General features: G+C 29.0%; 1 protein-coding gene across 2 annotated transcripts in view; it reads right to left on the bottom strand.

Annotated features, from left to right (window-relative positions):
- The window catches only part of Cht6 (Chitinase 6), a 172,882-nt gene that overhangs the window by 130,964 nt on the left and 17,840 nt on the right, over window positions 1–24,078 (bottom strand). The window lies entirely within an intron of this gene.

Genomic DNA, 24,078 nt, shown 5'->3' with positions numbered 1-24,078 from the left:
TAAACTTTAAAAACGTTCTCCTGAAAATTCAAGTTTTTTTTATTTATGACGTTCTTGAAAGGAGTGAGCGATATCTGCGAGACAGAATAATGAACACCAGGATAAGGGAAACATGCGATATCGAAGATGTCGTTAGGAGGGGGAGATAACGAAGGAGACAATGATTTGCGGACGTGAGAAGAGTGGAACTATCCAGACTCCCCCCCATAAAAAATAAATAAATGACACTACTCGAAATGGTGCTAGATTCTGGTTGTATTCTCATTATATCAAGTGGTTAATTACATCAAGTGGTCCTTTGTTTCGGACGCTGAGCAATCACGGTTGTGTAGGTAACCGATGTACCTACACCGTGAGATCGAAAAAAACCGCGTGACGGAGGCATTCCGAAAATTATGATTAATTTTGCAAGCGGCCATTCCAAGAGTTGCCCAACGCAGAGAAAGCGCCCGGGCGAGGGGGTTGGGGGAGGAGGAGAGGAAGGCTGTACGCATTACGTGACGAGCCTCTTCCGACTACCACTTGAGAACGTTAACGGCTACGCTTATGCCACACTTGTCGATAATTTTACGCGACCAAATTTAGGGCGACATGATTAAATGCTAGCGACTCGATATTTATTTATTGATTTGGCGTTTAATTTGTAGAACTCCATTTTAATTTATGTATTGATTTAAAATCAAACACAGATATTTTGAGTCTACTAAGTTGTATACAAAAACGAGAAACAATTGTCACAATATAATTATTTTATGTGTTTTTATTAATAAAATACAATTTAGTTGACTCGAAAAATCTGTATTTTATTTAAAATTAATACATAGACTCGATATTTAATTGCAGATGAACATTACATTACATCAAATGGCAATCGCGCTTGTCTACCGTCTTGGGGGTCCCGAATTGAATTTAATGATGTTTTTAAAATTTAGTGATATTTATAAAGTTTTTTTTATCTTTTTTTATTTAATATCACTCTGGACACCTGAAGCATAGACCTGATAACACAGCAACGCTATGTCAATACGATGCAGTGCTCTTGGCACCATTTAAGGTTAAAAATAGATATCCGGTACACCACTGGTGGGATCATATTCTAAGATAATAAAACTAAGATAAGGGAAAATATCCATATGAAGAAAACCAACCACTGCAGTGCCTTGTATGTCTCGTCAATAGGTGAAAATACAAACAGTTTGTATTTTCATCTATTAATGAGAACATTCGTAGTTCTCAAAACTAGTCATGTTTACATTTATAAACTAAAAAAGTTGTCTTTTACAAGTGTTCTATTTTTATATTTGAATTATCTAACAGTAAAAAAATAGCTTCAAGCTTGTCAACTTCACAGATAAACGTAAACTAGCCGAAGATTAAATACAATATTTGACGTCAAAATATGGCCCAACCGTTTTACTAACGATGGCCCTATTTTCACGGTAAGAATCTTATAAAACATTTCAACATTTTTTTGTTTATCTTTTCAACCTATAAATCTTTTTATGAGATAATCGCAATAATAAATGGTATAAAAATAGATCGTGGCGTTTTCACCTGATGACATCACGATCGAGCATTCTTTGGGAACAAGAATGATCCGAATCATGTTAATTTATGCCCAACACAAGATCGTGATAGCTTCAAAACGTTCTCAAGACTTGAACTAGTTCAACGGGCACCATCATCATGCCAAAAGCGCACGATTTCAAAAAAATTAAGATATTTTTAAAAATCTATTTTAATTGAATTTAACTATGCTTAATTAATTATCATTTATAAAATTTTGACTTTGTCCAGATACTTGTTCATAAATCTGGATTATATCCAATTAGGAGTTATTTTTCACATAAAAATAACTCCTAACTGTAGATAATCCAGGTTTGAGAACAAATATTAGGATACATTCAAAACGTTGTAAATTAATTCACTGGTCAAATTATAAGCTTTAGAAAGCTAAAGAATAATATCAAAATTTCTTTAGTTATATGTATTCAAATAAATATAAAATAAAACCCTTATCCACACCCCAATGGTGCATAGGGCACTGTGTCATATAAACGCAGTGTTATCTTGATCATTTACATATGAAGGAAAGGTGATCAGCCCTCCGCTTCAGGTACCAGTCCATGTTTATATTGAATAAATATTGCAGTGAAAAAATCACTTATATTTATTTTACCTCCCTTGGGAATCGAACCCGGGACCTCCAGAACGGTAGCCGAGCGTGCTGACCATTACACTACGGAGGCGGACAAACTACTTTACTACACTTTTATTGCAATATTGGTCATTAATTACAAGAAACCAGTAGTATTATTTTGATAAAATTATTTAGTTGAACTTTATAAAATTAAACAACTTTATTTTACATGAACATGTTTAACCTTGATGATGACAAGGTTATGTGGAAACCGGTTGTGCCTATAAAAAAAAGTGGTTGAAAACAAAGTTGTTTTATTTCATAAAGTTTATAAAATGTGTCATAAATTATCTGCGAAAAACATTCAAGAAATTATTTAGTTGAACCCAAATTCAGGAATTCAACCCGTGATCTTAACTGCTTCAACCAAGTATCCAAACAGAGGTTGACAATCTTTAAACGTATGGTACCCTTTTTTCGAAAATCTTATTCTTGTAAAAAACGTCAAAAATCAAACGCAACACACCCATCTTTTCACAAGTGTTGTGTAAGTATATATAATATATACAATAGTTGAATAATGCACTTAATAAGGGACCCATAGCATAAAATCTACATATGTAATAACACTTCTGTTGCTTCTCAAATACTGCGTGTGCATTCGACCATATTGTTCTAAACACAATTATACTCCAGGATACTTAAGTATGTTACATAAGAGTAATATCTTAGCATTGAATATAGAATTTCACTTTAAAAATATCATACACTCTCCAAGCCGCGATCGGTGCGCACATTCCGCTTCGCAGAGTTGGGTAACGATCACTAAATGAATAAAATTACAATATTTGCATAATATTACGATTTTTTCTCAGTCATTGCGACTGTCAAACTTTTTCTTACCTGTCGCTGATTTTAAAAACAGTCGGTTATGAAATAAACCGATAAATAATCGTTTTATACTTTGAGGATCATTAGTTTTCATATTACAAATATCTATACCAAATAAAAGTTAAGTATTTCTTCCAAAGCTTATGTCTGTTGTCTCAATTTTATCGATTGGTTTGCAGCAAAATATGATCGACGTACAACGCTATTTGGAAAAATTATAACATCAATGACATGTTATAATTTTTCCAAATGGCATTGTAGGTCAAACATATTTGTTATTTGTAAACTAAACAGCTGCAGTATACAAATTGATAAAACGGGTACAAATGTGTATCAACTCTGACGGCAGCTACTTGACAGATATCATCTTTTTCTCTCTACAGAAAAAAAATTAAATGTTGAAATAGAGGTTTCCATTACTCTTAATCCTTTATTTTTATTTAGTTAAAAAAATATTAAAAAAACAAAATTGAATGATTAATTTTGCACCACCTTGAATTCGGTTGTTTACTGCAGCTGTCTAGTTTACAAAAGTCAAATATGATCAACGTATGATGTCATTTACAAAAATTATAACGTCTTCCAATAGGGTGATTAAGGTGATGCAGAAGTTAAAGAGGCGACACTAAGTTTTTGTCGAGTAAAGCAGTCACAGAAATTGAGCATTTTGAATCATTCACGGTATTGTTGCTTTAAATTTGTTTATCATTTATAGATTAATATTGGAGGGATACGGAACCACATATTTACAACCGCGTTTTAGAATCGTAAACTTTATCTCAACAGCTGGGAGAAAGTTATTTTTTGTTTATATTATAAGAAATATTAGGCTTGGCTGTATTAAGTCATGTCACATAACAAGAGTCTCATTGTGTGGCTCGGCCGTTTCTTGTTCTCCCCGAAGCTGTATATTGTTAGATTGACAGCCAACAAGACTGGACATTGTAATACTTGTCACCAACTTCTTGAAACTGCCATATTATTTCAATGCATACATATATAGATATCTTTGAAATAAAAATAGTTGTTTCAAAACACTAGAAACCGCATATTTTTAGAGAAAACTTTATTATTATTTCACAAAAAATAATAATAATCGGCTGGTATGTATAAGGAGATGAATGAATGTGAAAGAGGGGAAGGTTGTTTGGAAGGACAGAGTGGTGTGACGTTCTATTATCTCTGCCTACCTCTGTCTCTATCTCTAAAATATGGCTGACTAAGTATTGTGTTCACCGCTTAGTCAAGTTGGAATAAAAAATACTTTAAAACCAACCTACTAACTAAATAACCATCACGAAGTTTCTCCGCAGAGGTAGGCAGAGAGAATAAAACGCCACACCAATATGCCTTTGCAAACAAACTTCGCCTCACTCACATTTATGCATCTCCTCATACATACCGACCGATAATTTCGACTCCTGAACTAACCAGTTGCAAATGTTTGAAATATGTACTTGATCGTGCCAAGATTTCCATAGTCTTCATCTGCTTCTATTGACAACCACATTCACCTCGTAAAAATGTATGAATTAAAATTACGTTTTTTTTGTATTAATGGCAGTAATATAATTTTATATAATTTAACTTACATAATTTATTTTTAAATCTCCACGAAAATGTCTACGTAATATTAAAGAAAATGGCAAGAATTATTTCCATAACGTAATATCTAAGTACCAAATCGCTTATCTAAATTTCCCTCTGTGTATTAAGTTAAGGAACCAGATAATAAGTTATTACATTTATGTTCCCATCGCACTGTGGAAACACTTCATTGTTGATAGTGTCATATTGCTAACATGCACTTCGGTAGAAATTGAGAGCGAGATTACGTAGCTCTAAATCTTACTGCTAAATGCAGAGCGTTTCTATATAATAACGGTTTCATCATACTCGCGTTCAGTTATCTTTGAGCAACGATTAAATTCATCCATTGTTCAAGATAATGTCATCATTCCTAAAATGTGTAATTATTTTTTAATCAACATTCTCGCGTACCGGGTTGACTGAACAGACGACAGGATTTACAAAAAATTTCAATTATTTTAAAAGCTGATTGTTGTTAGTAAATGGTCATGAATTTTTCTACACATCCGCAAATCAATCGGAAAAAACGACCAGTTGTAAAATTGATTTATTTTTAATAGAATGTCTTATAAATCATAAAAAACTGCAATTTGAAGATTATTTTATGAAAAATGTATTCTAACATATAATTTACAGGGAATTAGTAGCCATTTCGATTTATGTTTTGAAGTTTTCAAAGATATTATCATTTTAAAATCATACCAAAATTATAGTCTCTATCAAAGTATACGTAGTAGAATATTATATTTCCAGCACGAGTAATTTTTGGTGTTAATTGCTCGAAGTATACAATTTTATTTATAACACATACATTAAATATACAACACACACATAAAATACGTAAATTTTTAAGATATTTTAACCTTAAAATCTTTTAGGTTATATCTTTTAATCTTAAAGATTTTTTGAAAAGAAATTTTGAAAGAAACGTCCAATTTTTTGTTTTGAGAATGTTCATTAAATTACCCGTTCAATTTTTTTTCTTTCCGTTGAAATATCTATAAATTCTTGCAAATAATTCTTCAAGGGTTTGATCCATTATATGTCTATAAAGGTTTATCTTCTTCTTCTTCAAACCCTTATCCGCACCTCAATGGTGCATAGGACATAGCATCATATAAACGAAGTGTTTTCTTCATCAGTAAAACAAGTAAGTGAAGGAAAGGTGATCAACCCTCTGCCTCACGTCCAGTCCAGGGTAATATTGAATAAATATTAGAGTAAAAAAATCACTTTTATTTATGTGACTCCTCCCTGGGAATCTAACCCGGGACCTCCAGAACGGTAGCTGAGCGTGCTGATCTTTACACTACAGAGGCGGAAAAAAATATTTGTACACACTTTAAATACTGAAGGATCTCAAATCTAATATGACAATATTTTATTTCGATCATACCCAACTAAAATTACATAAACATTAAAGAGCTTATTTCTCAGTCATATTTTTTATATAACTATTATATTATGATGGATTGTATTTCATCGTCCTATTTATATAATATTTTATAAAATTATAAAGCATTATATATGCGTAATGGTAAAAATCTTCGCTTACCAAAAATTAAACTATCGGTTTTATTTTATAATTAATCATCCGTTTAAAAAGCGAATCTCATAAGCTCAACGTTTATTAACAGTAAATCACTTTCAAATAATTCGTTACGGAAGTGTACTTAAAACGTGTATTTATACAAAGACCCCATGCAAGCATATTACTGTTTTTATATTTTCTACATCTATTCTCAGCTTTGTAATCACAAGAATAACTCTTGACATGTTGCAAATACATTTTACAACATAACTAAGTGGTAAACATAAAGAAATATGACCGAAACCAATGTTTAAAGATACCATTTATCACTTGCTAATTCAATCAACTTATAATAGATTTTAAGAAGTAGATGTTAAATAAATAATTTAAATATGTATGTGTGTATATATATATATATATATAATACGTGTTGTTATTAGAATTCTTAATTTAAGAGGTGTTTAAAATGAAATTTTCTACTTAAGTTTCAATATTAATCGTGTACAATCTTAATGGCCATTAAAAAAATTGAAAATATGTTAGCAAACTTTATTCGATAGTTTTTAGCAACCTGGCAAACGTATTCGCTTAACGATGATTACGACATTTTCAATATTTTTTTTAATAAAAATCCAAAAACATAAAATAAAATAAATCGATATAAATGGATATTTATCCTTTTTTACACTTATAACTTTCGTTAGAATCTAAGAATAATATTTAGTTAATGGATAATTTCTAGAATGTTCATTTCATAAATAAAATTTTTATTGCATTTGAAATATAGATTTCTTATTAAACATATTTTTTTAAACACTTGATAAATGATAAAAAATTAATGTGAGCTAAATTTATAGAATATTAGTTTTAAGGATGCGCTTATTTTTTTGTAATTTGAATTTTCAATTGTTGATTCTTTACTTATATTTTATAAATGGAATTCAATCGATTTGTTTTCAAAATTATTTCTCAGTTACTAAACTATTTTCATTATTTTTTCCAGTACAAAAGTTCGTAATAGTAATAAAGTTTGTAATATTATGATTTCTGTTGACATCCATGCCTTTATTATTATTTATATAACCGCAACACCCAGCCGCACCATTTTTATGAAACATTATCTATCATGTAATAACTAGGAAAACATGTTACTTATGCAAACCCTCCGCGCACACCTCTTATCTTTGATATCTCAAACATAACATTAATTGAACCCTACCTTATTTTTCAACTCTTCCCGATTTATTTATTTTTTTATTTATTTATTTCAATGCATAAAGGTCAATTATCAGTCGAAATTAAAAGAAAATATCTTTGTCATCATCAGTTTTTTAGTAAAAAAATGTATGAAACTAAGAATTGTTTTATGTATGTATATATTTCATACGAAGATTTAAAAAGTTGTTTTAAGATATTAAAAATCTAATAAAAGAGAAAAAAAACTTCTGTTTACTTAAAGTGTTTTCTGAAGAACCAGTAAAATAATTCAGACTATTATCAAAATGAAAAATTACAATGTAGCGTAATAAATCAGTATTTCAAACTTTTGTCAAAATAAAAATAAGGATATTTGGCAAAAAAATCTGTAAAGGATTTTATTGATTTTCTTCACCATTATTTATGTGATTACAATGAACTCTCTAGCTTACAAACTTCAATATTTTTATATGCTTAGTACAAATCAATCGCTATGTATGCTAAACGAAATTTGTATTAAAAGTATGTCATTATGTCTGTTATGTTTGTTATTTTCGTAAAATCCACAAAAACTTCATGAATCTCTCAATACCCAAAACATTTGCATTTATATTTTGTGAGGTGCCGATATTTACCTATTGATGTTAATATAATAATAGTATTTAAGTAGGATGTCCATCTTGCGGATGCTTCCATAATGTCAAGGGTATTGTTTGGGGCACGATGGTTGGATGCCATTTAACAATAAACTCGACACCGTAACTAGAAAAAAACTTTTAAATCACGTTAAGAAATGAGCGAATTTTAATAGTATTTTATTTAAAGCAGTGGTACATACTTATAATAATTTTATAAAATCTGTTAAATCATTTGGTTAGCTAGGCTATATACTTTACATTCCTTCCGTGATTCTAATTCAAGCTTGCTCTTTTACAAGGCATTGAAGTTTCGTTCCACAGATTTTCACTGCAGTTGATATAATTCATGCGCTGCATAATTTTTCTACTTATATTCAAGAACATACCTCATATCGTCCACTCACTATCAACGGAAACCATTTCAATAATAAATATGCATTTTAAAGAACATACGACTTTATAATTATAAATCAATCGAAAATAATTTCTTATTTTCATTTTCAATTTTCACAATGGATTTAGAATCTAAATTTTAGACAATTTCACATTTTAGCAAGAAAAAAGTTTCGTGTAATTTATTGAAATGGCAACAACCTTGTTGAAATAGCATAATACTATTTAAACATGAAAATAAAACATTGGTAAAAAAACATTTTTCAGTTTATTAATGTAAACACGGCTAATTTCGAAACTAGAGATGTTCTCATCAATATCTCTAATTTTTACAGATGAGGATATACAAAAGTTGTGAATTGTTCAGCCTCCTTGAGGTGATTTATGACAAAAACGGCGCTATACAAATTCGGCATTATTATTATTATTATTATCTATAGTTCTTGAAACTAGTCGTGTCTACATAAAATCAAAAGTAGTCATATTCTAGTGTTTATTTTTTTCAATATTTTTTTTTTAAAAACTAATACTATATCTGTGATAATCGAATGTAAAAGATTGTTTAAGAATCGGTTAACGTTAAATTATACATTTTTTAATATGCATTTATATTTTTTTCATAATCAAAGGATAGGAAATATCTATCCATACGAGTATATTCCCATAACATTTAAAATTTGTTTTTCCAAGGCTAACTCGACTTTTATAAAGGCAATAATACTAGGTATCAAATTTGTGCGATATGTACAATAAATACAAGGCACATCAAGTTCTACGGTTCTCAGGGATCTGACACATGACTTGAGAAGGTTTTTTACAATATAAATTATGTATTTCAATGCATTGTTTCCTTATCTCAAGGATATTTCCAATTAAATCACTTCAATTGAATTTTAATCATCGAATTAATACGTTAGCTTAACCCATATTACACCTTCAAACAAATATATGGTATTTGAATATAACCAGAATAATATTTTTTTTAATATACACAAATTATTGCATTCAAATATTGGACTTATCCCTCGTAATTGGCACATGGTAGACATCTCAAAAAAACCCCATTTTTGTTGGACAAATTTATAAAACTTTTATCGGTACTATTTAATAAACATTATTAAAAATGGCCATAATAGATTTTAGTTTGCACTTTGCACTTTGATGGTACTTGATTCCATTATTATTTTCATGTAGATTTTTTTATTATTATTGATAAATAATGATATGGACTCTTGGTTATCTACTTTCATGGGGTGTTCTATGACAAGCTCATTTTTATTTACTCAACCATTTTATTTTTTGTACCAACGTTGGATTTAGGTTTCGCGCTTGTCTTTGCGTTAACGTATGGAGATCCTTTTTTTTTTTTGTAAACAAGTGTTTCGTTCTAAATAAGTGTACCTACATTAAATCTATCCAATAAGTAGTCTTGTATGTAGTAGTTTAATGGACTTCTGATCTTCTGTTCGATGCCACACTTCGACATATATTTTCCAAGTAGGTGTGCTTTTTAAAAAATGAACCATCTCCGATGACTTTCAAAAAACACCTGAAACATTATTGTCTACCATTGGAATTCTAATATATATATATATATATATATATATATATATATATATATATATATATATATATATATATATATATATATATATATATATATATATATATTATATATATATATATATATATATATATATATATATATATATATATATATATATATATATATATATATATATATATATATATATATATATATATATATATATATATATATATATATTTATAAATATATATATATATATATATTTATATATAATATATATATATATATATATATATATATATATATATATATATATATATATATATATATATATATATATATATATATATATATATATATATATATATATATATATATATATATATATATATATATATATAATATATCATTCTGCCTTGGTTTCCTCTACCTCTCCTCCTTCAACTCTTTAGCTGATTGTGCTTCTTCTTTTAATGTTGTATTTATTTGTTTTTTTCGTACTGCAAGAAATTTTAATTATTGTTTTTATTTTCGTTGAAACTTATAAATGTACTTGGATTATCTGCCCTCAAATTTCAAATAGTTGTATAGTGTTTTAACTTTGACTAGTAAAATTGGTCCGTTTTTTGGTTAGTTGTAAATATAAGTGCTTGGCAATAACCTCGCTAATTTGTATATATTCTGTACAAAAGGTATAAATAATTAAATTAATTAAACTCTCACCAAATTTCATACCACTACAAGTACCTACGTTCTCATAATGTAATAAAATATGTATATTATACAATTGAAGCCAGCATGCTCAAGTACAAGCCTTAGACAGATTTGTGAGATAAACCAGGGGTGTACAACTTGCGGCTTAAGAGGCGCATGCGGCTTACTTTGAGATGGCTTTTTGACATGTGCCAATTTTTTTACCAATTTTTTAACAATTTTTAACAACAAAAAAAACTCGAAAAGTCGTCGATGGATTGAATAGTTTTTTTTTTACAAACACAGCTTTGTATTTAATCAGGTAAATGAAAGGAAAGCAGATAGAAAAATTGATAAAGACATAAAAAGGAGAGTGAATGGCACCAAAAACTAAACTGACAGTACACAACTACTCCTTGTTTCATCCGTAATGCATGAAAGTGAAATATGGAGTTGGCAAAAGAAGGACGAACGTAGACTAAATGCAGTCAAAATAGCTTCTTTCAGATGAATGTGCGGCAAAACGATGTATGATAGATGTTCAAATGGTAATGTAATTATAAGCATTATCGATAAAATGAAGAAAGATGCGTTGAGATGATATGTGCATGTGAATCGAATGAGTGAAAAAAAAAATTTATGAGATGAAAGTAGTTAAAAATAGAAGCAGAATAAACCGGAAAAGAATTGACCTGGTCAAGTATTTAAAGCACTTTAATGTGGTTAGGTCAGGAGTCGGAATTATTGGTGGATATGTATGGGAAATATTGTTTCCAACGATAATTTGGTGTGGCGTTCTATTCTCTCTATTACCTACCGGTGTGGTTAGCCAGATTTTTTTTTAGATAAATTAATGTGGCTCTATTAAAATTTAGAAATAAAAAGGTTCCCCGCTCCTGAGATAAACCTTTATGACTGCGGTAATTCACACTGCCGGCGAATAAAATCTCGCCTCTACTCTGACCACTAATCGCGGACCTTTATTAGGTTGATTTTCGTTTATTGTGAATAAATTGTTCGAACATAAAATAATTTCGGAAGTGAAAGTTTTAACTGCAGGTGAACATATTAAAAATATGTAAATAAACTGAAGAAATCGCCTTCATTACAGTAAAAAAAGTGTTTAAATATTCAACACTTTTACGTACAAACATGAATCTTCCGGGCGATTCGTCACGTCATTCGAAGATCCAGCTTTTTCTTTTCGGATTGGATTCTTGCCACAAAATAAGTACTCTCCATTGTCTATTGTTCGTTTATTTGTTTAATATTCCTAAGAGATGACCACGAGGAATGCCAATCGATGGAGGTCGATATCTAGCAGATTCGCAAGCTTATTGAAAGTCGATCTGCATTACAATCATGTAAATCTGGTATTAATGTCCGCCAGCGGATTTCAAAGTGAAATTGTATCCGAGTCATTGTATCGGGTATTTTTGAGCTTGAGACAATTTGAACGTAGTAGAAACTTCATTTTTAATTATGGGTTCTTAACTGAATCAGTAAATCTTTGAAACGGAAATCCTATTACATGTCTTATTTCTATTCTTTCTTCTTGTAGATCCGAGGATCTGTCTGTTTTGTCATTCGTCTCTTGTGACGTGGACTGTCAGCTGTCACGCCATCGCTTTGGAGGTCTTCCAGGTGGTCTTCTTCCGTCTGGCTTCTCTTGAAGACCAAATCGCCAGTTATTTTATCTTCAAAAGTTATTTATATAATTATCACGCATTTATTCAGTTCAATTTTGTGTCAATATTTAAATATAAACAGAATTTTTTTTATGAGACCACTTCTCAGTCAGTTAAAATATACTTCAAAATTTAAACAAAACAAGAATACTTTTTTGTATGACCACTACTGACTCAATTAAAATGTTCTTCGATATTTAAATACAAAAATAAAACATTTTTCTAGAACCAATTCTGAGTTTGTTAATTAATTAATGAAATATGAACAGCCCTTGAAAATATGAAAATGGCGCTGCATAAATTATCCTAATTTTTTATTATTATTGTTATTATTGAGAAAATTCCGTTTTCATCAATTGTTTAAGGGATGGTGAAAATACAAACCATTGTTTTGTATTTTTACGTGTTGATGAAAACATCTGCAGTTCACAAAACTAGCGTTTCAAGTGTTTTATTTTTATAATAAAATCATCATGTTATCCCGTAAAGTTGATTGTAAAGCCAAAATTAATAAATAATGCTTCGATATTCATCCAGAACTAATGAAACAAGTATCCAAACTAGAATGGAAATTACACTGATCTTTACCAATAAGTACTTATATGCTAAAGAGATATCATATCGTTATATTTTTAGTCAAATTTAATTAATACTAAGTCATTTAAAATAATATTTATGGCTATTAAACATACAAGTTTCTAAACAGTTCAATTTATGACGTGGCTTCTCCGCTCCCGAGTCAAAAAACAATTAATCATTTATTTAATCGAAATTAAGTACTTGACCCGACTGGTCGTTAGTAGCTTGAATAGAAATTCGCTTTCGCCTTCGTCCGCCGAGACTGGAAGAGTTGTGACCTTAAGAGCGACCTTTAGCGGATACTGGTTCCCAGTAGTAAGGTGCGCCGTGTTCAAGTTTTGTACTTAGTGGATGCTTCGCACTCTTTGTTTGTATTTAATGTATACCGACGCACATTTAGGGACACTAGGGTGGATATTTCATTGTGATGAAAAAAAATCTGAATAAAATTGGAGCGAAATGCCCTATAGGCAGAGGCGTGCATTCTATATTGGGAGAAAAGCAGTGCCTACCCTGGATTACTAGCGTTCTATATAGAAACATGACCATCTTTACCCAACCCTATTATCTATCTTGATTAAAATTTCTGTGCACGCCACTGCCCATAGGTACCAATCAGGTGTCGTTCCAATTATTTTTTTTTAAATCAAAACGATTGAATTGGTATATGTACATATTATTTCAATGTAATTTATATTTTTATTTATTGATTTGGCGTTTAATTTGTAGAACTCCATTTTAATTTATGTATTAATTTTAAATCAAACACAGATTTTTTTGAGTCTACTAAGTTGTATTTTACTAACAAAAAACACATAAAAAATTATATTGTGACAATTGTTTCGCCTTGTTAGGGCATTATCAAACGAATTAATGCCCTAACAAGGCGAAACAATTGTCACAATATAATTTTTTATGTGTTTTTTGTTAATAAAATACAACTTAGTACACTCAAAAAATCTGTGTTTGATTTAAAATTAATACATAAATTTATATTTTGTTTAAACCTTTACTTTTAATAAAATGCATTTTTAAGGAATAACTATTATGTGCTCTTTATTTTAGAAACTTGTCTGCTTGTACCTAAGATAGTAAAAATTGGAAGGTAGATGTGAGAAATATATCACAAACACTCGGATAAATAGAAAATAAACATTTTTTGAATACATACAATCCTTTAGCAACGTTCCTTGAAAAAAATAATGTAATTTGATAATATTTTTGAAATTTTAATGCAAACAATTGAAAAAATCATATTTATACACTATAAATACTTTTAAGGAAATAATATAAATTTAATTCTTGTTTTTATTTGCAAGTAAATTATAATACTATCAATTTTGAATACGAAAAAAACCATTCTTAAACAAACAAATACGTATACATCATCACTTTCCAATAATTGGTGAACTCAATTTTAGATTTGCTTAGATGATACACAGTTTTATTGTTATTTCAAAAATAATAATTATAAATTGGCGGTTATCGAACCTCAGAAAAGAAAATATATAATTTATGGCTGGAGGTTTAACCTTAAATGATAATTATACGCTGGACGCTAATTTTTAAGTATTAAATTGAAATAGAACGGATATCCGTGGCACACTCTAAAAAAATCATAAATACTTTATATATGACGCGATGTATAATGTATAATTTATACTGAGATGTTAAATTTAATTTTATTTGTTAATTTCTCTTTTAAAAGGTTTCTAATCATTTATTTATTTGTAAAGCCATATCTTAAGCTCTTTTATCGAAAGGGAGATTTTTTCTTTTTTAAATAATACATTAGAATAACTATCAACAAATTCTCATCATTTATTATATTACTATTTATTTATCAGACACTAGATTATTCACTCTACGGATGATATATCAAATATTGACTAAAAAATTTCAAAAATTCTTCCTTTCAAAGATCTTTTGAGTTTGGAGAACAGTCAGAAGAAAGGAGTAAGGTGAGTTTAGTAAGGAAGAACAGTAATAGAGTGTTTACCCAAAATTTCACGTGTTCTGAAATCTGAATGGGCTGAAACTGATGAAGCAATAACCCTCACGACAACGATGTCAATCAAAGAATATACTCATACACAACATCCCAAATTTAGGTAGCGTAGTGTCAACCCTTGGTATAAAATAGTGAATATTACACGTGTATAAAGTGATCTCTCAAAACCAGCCTAAAACAGATCGTAACACCTGTAAATACCCAAACTTCCATATTTCGCTCGCTCCTTTCAAGAACGTCATAAATCAAAAATCGAAAATTTTCAGTTATGCATGTTTTCGGAATGCCCAGAAAATGTACTATATCCCAGGAAAAGAGGCAGATTTCTAACTTAATATTTACCCGCTACAGGGCAGAAAGTTTTGTTTTTGCATTTTGAAGAAAAGGTATTGTTAATTTATTTTTTTAAATATACTAAATATTTTCAAATGGAGAAAAAACCTTCAGGTTTTACCTATAAAGATCTGTTGCCCAGTAAAAAGTTCAATAAGTGGCTTGATATTTATTTTTAAAACAATGTATTATATTTTTAACTTTTAAAACGTTCTCCTGAAAAATCAAGTTTTTTTTATTTATGACGTTCTTGAAAGGAGTGAGCGATTTATCTTCATCTATGCTGAGGCGTCATTATAAATAACTCCAGTAGACAAACCTAGATTTGTGAACAAACATTTGAACCTCCATAAAAATATGATTATAAAAGTATGCAAATAAGCAATACGAAATGATTATTGCTTTGAAAATCCGGTAATTAGTATGCACTGATTTTTTCTTACCATATTTAATCAATTATCTGTTATTGAACCCAGCGTCCGCCACCGGAAAACATAAAAACTGGCACAAATATTAAAACAACTTAATTTGGAAAAAGTGTACCCATCAAACGATTTGACACATCCGTAGATAAATAATAATCTAGCCTTCCTATGGAAAGTAGAGCTTCTGAGTAATTAGTGATGTTTTGTGTCAATGTATCAGATTGTAATCGCAATAGGCGAAGAGATACAATTGGAATGCTAAGGTTTGTCGCTGTTACATTGATATAGTAGATATATATATATCGTCAATAAAATGGTCTATAAATATATTAATATTAAGAAATCAAATTAACATTATGTCGGGTAGACTAAATATATCAATGGTACCAGAAATGATCAATTCTGATTCCAAAACGATTTTAGAATAGCAAAATGCAATACCATACAATTCCAACCGAACTTCAAATATTTGAAAATCAAATATTTCAATAAACCTTCTTACAAATATTTAAAAAATAGAAGATATTTATATTCTAAAAAATAAACTAAATGCCGAAAAAAACTATTATATTATTCAAAAGTGTAAACAATAAACAATGAGTTTAAGTCCCTCTCCAAGCACAAGAGCTTAGTCTCTTTTTTGGAGAGGAACAGCGTAACTAGTATCAAAATATGTTAAAAGTAGAAATGTCTAGCAAATGAATAAAATTAAAATATTTTTTGTAACTAAATTAAATAAGTAAAAATAATTATCGAACCTGACACAAAAGGTTTATTTTTAATTCAGATTTCACTTGTTTAATACCAATATTTCTTAAAATCTATTTTGAGACGTGTTTCGACGAATTCTGTCTCATTTTCAAAGTAATTCATAATTTGGTTCGCATCTCTGTGTTCAAATTAATTTTAAAGAATTTTTTTATAACAATCAGTATATTATTTTCAGTTTAATTAGCTCTCATCGATTTATTATTCGGTTCATTAGTGCATATCGGAGCGTCTGTAAAACGTTTAATTTGGTAAAATCAGCCAAACCAAACGTTCAACGATGCCATAAAAAGTTTTTGTCGAACTAATCACAGTAGAATATATTGTAAATTGGTAGATTTCATTTTATTTTTAATGTTTACTTGTACCTATTCGTATTGGCAATGCAAGGAATTGCGTTTTTTTAGCAAGGAGTATTTTAAAATAATGTTATTATTTTATTTATTTATTTAATATTTTAAACGATATATATTACAATTCAATTTATTTGCTTAACAAATCTACTTTGAATATATCTTAATACTTGCTACGCTATTCTTCTCTAAAAAAAACTAAGCTCTTGTGCTTGGAGAGGCACTTACTCTCATTTTTTGTTGTTTATAGTTATGAATGATTTAGTAAATGAAAAATAGTATTATTTATTTTGTATGTGTGTGTGTGTGTGTGTGTTATTTTTAGACACTGGATTATTATAGCAATGGGTGATACATATTATGAGTATCTCAAAATGAGAGGAAACATAATTTCAAGGTTGAATAATTTCAATTTTCGTTTAAAGAGAACACGTAGAATTGACCAAAAATTATTATGCTTTGAACTTTATCAGACATCTTTGAAATTTATTAAAACTTGAAAATAATGATAAAGAAAGCAAGTTAATTTAATCATTTTAAGAGATAAATCTTAAATCTTGTTTGAATTATAAATGGGTTCTGCCAAAAGAGGGGGAACGATCATTAACCTCAAATAAAATGAGCATTGTTTACAAAACACAACGTTATTTAACTTTTTCTTTTATACAACAAGCAAAGATCATATCAAGTTTAACACAAATTACATAAAAAAATACCAATGATAAACATTCTGTATAATTATGGGAAACTGATAAATGATCTACCGCATACTAAAAGACGTAAAAACTGTATTTTTTAAACATATTGCAAGTAAATGTGCAATTTAGAAACCTATTATAATTAGCTTAATGTGACTTTAAGGCCGTTTCATTGATACATAGTTTACGAGCATTAAATAAAATTAAATTTTTAACCACACTATTTGATACTTCGAAAACTTGAGGTGAAAGTTTATGGTTTAAACATATCGCTCACTCCTTTTAACAACGTCATATATCAAAAAACTTGATTTTTCAGGAGATCGTTTTTAAAGTTTAAAAATATAACAAAATGTATTAAAAATAAATATCAAGCCACTTATTGAACTTTTTACTGTGCAACAGATCTTTTTAGGTAAAACCTGAATGTTTTTTCCCCATTTGAAAAATATTTAGTATATTACAAAAAAAAAATTAAACAATACCTTTTCTTCAAAATGCAAAAACATCACATTCTGCCGTATAGCGGGTAAATATTATGTTAAAAATATGCCGCTTTTGCTGGGATGTAGTACATTTTCTGGGTATTCCGAAACGATGCACTGAAAATTTTCGATTTTTGATATATGACGTTGTTGAAAGGAGTGAGCGATATATCTCTGATGCTAACTTCTTCTTCTTCTTTTTGATGGCTTTTCACCCATCTTGGGTGTTATCGCCACTCTGATGCTAACGAAGAAATATAAAAAAAATATCAGAAATAATATCGGAACCATCCACATGTGGGTACGATTTTCAATACATCTGGAAGTATGGCTGATTGTAGCGGCATCATTTGAAAAATTGGTGAAATATTTATTAAGCTTGTTCCGTTTGATATATGTTTCATATCAAGAGGAGACACCTATAATGTTGACATCTTATCCATAGGGTGAATAATCCAGTGACTAATTTAGCAGATAATATTAATATTGGTTTAATATACCTGTTATTTTTTATGGTTTTTATTAAATATTATTACTTAATTATTAATAAAAAAAAACGATTTTGCTTATTTAGGGCTCCGTAAAATATTTAGTATTTCAAAGGGTTCCGCCAATAAAATAAGCTTGAGAACCACTGCTTTAAGGTGTAGTATACAATCCCTTAAGGTTTAAATCGATATGTTGCATACGATACATACTAAATTGGTGCCAAGTTACGGAAGCATGTCTCAATTTTTGCGATGGCGACGTTTAAATTAATCAAAATTAAAATTGATTGAAATACAGACCTCCGGCTGTGAAATTTCGCAATGTTAAATGCATTTAATTCCTTTTAAACACAAGGAAACTGTTAATCAAAATCTCTAATTAATTTGCACGTTACACGTATAATACCAGCATTGGCGTAGGAACTCGAAAAATACGATGAGAGTTTTTAAAACGAGGTCAAATTTAATGTTAATTTTTTCACGTATAATCTCTCTACACAAAAAATGGACGTAATTTTTTTTGTTAAACTTTAATATTAAATTTATGAATGTTGCATTGTTCATTCTTCAAGTTCTTCATTATAAACATAAAATGAGAAATAATAAATGGTTGTTCGCTTTTATAACATTCCATTAATTCTAAAACAAGGGTATATTTATTTTTCTCAAAAGATGACGAATTTAAAAATAACGGAAAATTTATTTACTTTAAAAAAAATATATATATATATATATATATATATATATATATATATATATATATATATATATATATATATATATATATATATATATATATATATATATATATATATATATATATATATATATATATATATATATATATATATATATGTATATATATATATATATATATATATATATATATATATTTATATGCCTTCAATATTCTCACGAGTTTTACATAATACAAGACTAAATTTGGTACAATTACTAAATTTCAAATTTATACACTTGTTCAGACTTTCATACATATATGTATATTAATATATAAAATTAATAATATTAATCAAACTCATGCTTGCGAATTTCTTAAAAAAAAACTGAGATCCAGAGAGTTCTCTTATGAGAAGAATTTTCAGACACATTATTCCAACAAACATGAAGATGTCTGAGTATTTACAAGGCTTACGGCCTGTACAGCCTGGTTTAAGCGGGTATCATGGGTCGACTGGTGAATTTGATACGTGTATAAAGTGAACACTTAAACTAACCTACTTAGATAGACTTCCATATTATTCTTCGTCTATGTTGAGATATCAAAATATAAATAAATATATAACTCCTAATGGATTTAATCAAGACTTTTGAATAATGATTTCGACACTATCAAAATATTGCGAATCATTGTATCCATTATACCTACTAAATTATTTTTTCGTCTAAAATTTATTAATGTCAATTCGTTATTTTTTTACCTACGTGAATATAAACCAATTTCACTTTTACTAAAATTATCCATTACTACATTCAAATCGATAAAATTACTTTGAATATCACTTTCTTGATCAGTCGAATTGAGGGAATTCCTATGCAGCTCCGGAAGTGAATTAATGTATGACAATATGGTCAGAAGTCGCTGGTCACCGAACGGAGAAAGCCCATAATTCAGCCGAACGTCTAGTGCTAAGAAACCAGTGAATAATCTAGCTAACTAACCAATATGATAATACTAATATGAAAGTTATTAAGATGGCAGTCAAAGTCTACACAAATTGGTTTAAAAAGATTGCGTAATTGAGAAAAGTTTTAAATAAGACATTATAATTTGTAATACGTGTTAGTTTACCTTCGAAAACTTATGAACGCTTTGTGGCTCATCGCTACAATGATAGAACATTGTTCAAATATAATCCATTTTATTATATAATAATATAATAAAACCCTTATCCGCACCCCAATGGTGCATAGGGCACTGTGTCTTATAAACGCAGTGTTATCATGATCGTTTTACTTATGTATAATGATAACACTATCATGTAACCAATATTACATGATAGTGTTATCATGGTAATATTGAATAAATATTACAGTGAAAAAATCACTTATATTTATTTTTACCCCCCTTGGGAATCGAACTCGGGACCTCCAGAACGGTAGCCGAGCGTGCTGACCATTACACTACGGAGGCGGACAAAATTATATTATATATTTACCAATATAGATAGGAGCAAGTAATTATATTATTTTTTATAAAATTAAACAACTTTGTTTTAACTACTTTTTTATTTTTAGTAAACATTAACCTACCAGTTTCGACAAGAACCTTGTCATCATAAGGGTTTATTTAATTCTAAAACATTAAAATACTCATAATTAATTACATTCCCTTACCAAAAACTTCCACACACTCCGTAAAAAATCCTAAAATGAAACCGGTAGGTTAAAGGGTACCAATAATAAAAAAGTTGTCTAAACAAAGTTGTTTAATTTTATAAAGTTAATAAAATGTGCCAAAGTATCTGCGAAAAACATTCAAGAAATGATTATATTAATGCCCATTAATTATTAATCTATACAGCTGTTAACGGATTATGTAGAATCAACATCAAAAGAATCACTCTTTATTTTTTCAATTTCGTAAAACACCCTACTGAAAATGTTTTTTTTTGCAATAGGCCAGGGGAATGAAGAGTTTCGTGAATTGATTCGGCAGTCACTTTGTGGTTATTAATATCTTTCCATTTTTAGAGTAATTTGACAATGGCTAAAGCCCCTATTATCTGTGTTCCCACTGATAAAAAATAAAAATAATAAAAATAATAAACAGCTCCTACCCCCTCCTTATCCTTCAACGTCCCAAGGAAATAACTAAAAAAAGACTGAACTTCACAAACGGTGTTTGAAAATTATGCAAAATAACAAAAAACACGTGTCACAATAGATTTTAAGAAATAGTGGTATTTACCAAGTCAAATTTAAATTTAAAACGTTGAGTTATTTCATAGTTGATTCGGCAGTCAGTTGGTGATATCCAATCATTTTTAATTTTAATTTTACTCGATAAATACGACTTATTCTTAAAATCTTTTATGACATGTGCTTCGATGCAATCAACATTATTACAGTATAATAATAATAGTATGACAAGCGTTTCGATGCACTAAGAGCATCATTATCAAACATTACCAAGCATCAAAGACGTGTCAAAATGTATTTTAATTATAAGTATGAACCACGTTAAGTTTCAATTTTTCAATGGATACACATTATCATAAATTGATCATTCTTTCATGTTTTAAAATATGTATGTTCGCTTGAGACTTCCCTCTTAAGACAAGCATTTTAGTGAGGAGCGCAGCTAATCGTTCATCATAAAACAAGTCGATTATTGCTTTAGATTCGCTAATTACAGAAAGTTATTTATGTATTACTATTTTATAAGAGTTTTAGGTGAACAAGAATCAAGTATGATAATTAAAGATAATAATTAAAATAGCAACACGACTTTCTTGTTTACTAAATTACCTATATTTTACATATTCGTAAACTATCCAGATTTGAGACTTTTTGATGAATTTTATCACATATCATTAATATTTTAAAGTACCTATGCAAAATGTTTATTTATAGAGGATATTCTGAAAATTCTCTGGGGTTTTCCACCACAAATAAAAATAATATTATAAGACCGAGAAACAAACTAAATGAGCTGGTTTGTTATATTTAATAGTGACTAATATGTAGTTTTTTTCAATTATTTTCCATCAAACCACATAATTTTTTTCCAACAGACATCCTTATTTATCGAGATAATTTGCATAGAACCACTCATTATGATGAAGCTAAGAAGTTAGGTTTCTGGTACCGAAGTCAACAAATTATTTTTTTCATTAATTGATTCATCAGTCATATTGCTGTAAAAATCTTTAATTTTTAATTAAATTCAATTAATAAATAAGTAATACTTAAAATACAAATTCATTATTCCCTATGAAAGCAAGACCTTCATTGTAGCCAACTTAACAGAGATCTCGAAGTAGATAGTAATTTTTTTCTTAGATTTAATACTTTAATATTAGTGTAATCATTTCCTCTTTTAAAATTAGATATCCATGATGTTGATTTAAATAATTGTTTATATTTTCATTCAAAAATTCGTATTAATATACAATATAATGCAAAATTATACAACTGCATTCTGCAAAGTGCAACAAAACGAGATCAGACTATTTGCCCTTTCTCTAGAAACTTGTATGCAGTTCAACAATTCGACCTTTGTATATTTAAAGGTGAAGACTTTATAAAACACGAAACACAAAACAGGTTGCGTTACATCCATCTCGCGAAACCTATTATTTCACGTGTATATATTTAAACAAGAACTATTATTAACTTTTACAATACCTATGTGAATTATCTTATTTATAAAAGACATTCAGGCTCTTTATTCGTAAAATTTAATATTTGCAATAGTATGTAACATTTCATATTTTTATTTTAATATTTACAACCTTACTATACAATGGTCTAAAAAATATACATATGTTTATGTATGCATATACATATATACATACATATATGATCAAGTATTTCAAATACTTGAGAGTGGTCAGGCAAGGAGTCGAATAATCGGCGTGTATGTAAGAGGATATGTTTTGTTTTTTTTTTAAAGGAATAAGCCGCAAAGCTTCTATTTTAGATGCTTGTCTGCAGGTAGGATAGTAAGGACAGGGGAGGTAAATGTGAAAAATACATCACAAACACCCAGAACAATTGAAAATAAATCTTTCTTGAATTTATTTTGCAATTGGCGGGAATCGAACCCGCGACGCCAGTTTCTCAGTCGAGCGTCTACCCAACTACGCCACGGCGCCTGTATGAATGTGGAAGAGGCAAAGATTGTTCGCAGACAGATGGGTGTGGCGTTCTAATATCTCATGCGCACATGCACGACACTATCTTATTCTATCCTTTTTTAATCGTTGTATATATCTCTTTTTATGCACTCCTGTGGCGTTCTTATCTCCACGTTATATCTTTCTTCTCTCTCGTGTAACGAAATGTGTTTAACAAACGTGACGCGTCCTTGACATTTCACTTTCTATTCTAGTCTAATTATCGATTACTTACCGCCGCGTTAGAAGTTTTACTTAATAGAAAAATATAAATAGGGAAACAATAAACAATATTCTGCAGTCGTATAAAGTGATATGATTATATTTTCTAAGACACGAAAGACCTACGGAAGATATGTCTAACATTCCATTTCTAACTTCACACTCGGCTAGTTATTCTCCGTTCCGTTTCTACGAAACGTACTTAAAGTGTTCTCACACATTACTTTTCTTTTAAAAAAGATAGATATACCATTATACAAGTTTCAGTGTATAACTTACATTTGATATAATATTATACAAGTTTAAGTGTATAACTTACATTTCATATAACACTATACAAGTTCAAGTGTATAACTTACATTTCATATAACATTAAACAAGTTTAAGTGTATAACTTACATTTGATATAACATTATACACATGTTTTAGTGTATAAATTACATTTAATATAATATTAAGTGGTAGTGTATGACTTCATTTGATATAACATTCATGCGGTGTTTGAAAATGATGCGAAATGCATCGAAACACAGTCACAAAAGATTTT

Source organism: Brachycentrus maculatus, unplaced genomic scaffold, assembly GCF_059751285.1.
Source record: "Brachycentrus maculatus isolate JH-2025_06_01 unplaced genomic scaffold, ASM5975128v1 h1tg000180l, whole genome shotgun sequence".
Classification (NCBI taxonomy): domain Eukaryota; kingdom Metazoa; phylum Arthropoda; class Insecta; order Trichoptera; family Brachycentridae; genus Brachycentrus; species Brachycentrus maculatus.
Note: the sequence above shows the minus strand (reverse complement) of the source record. Positions and strands in the feature narration are given on the sequence as shown.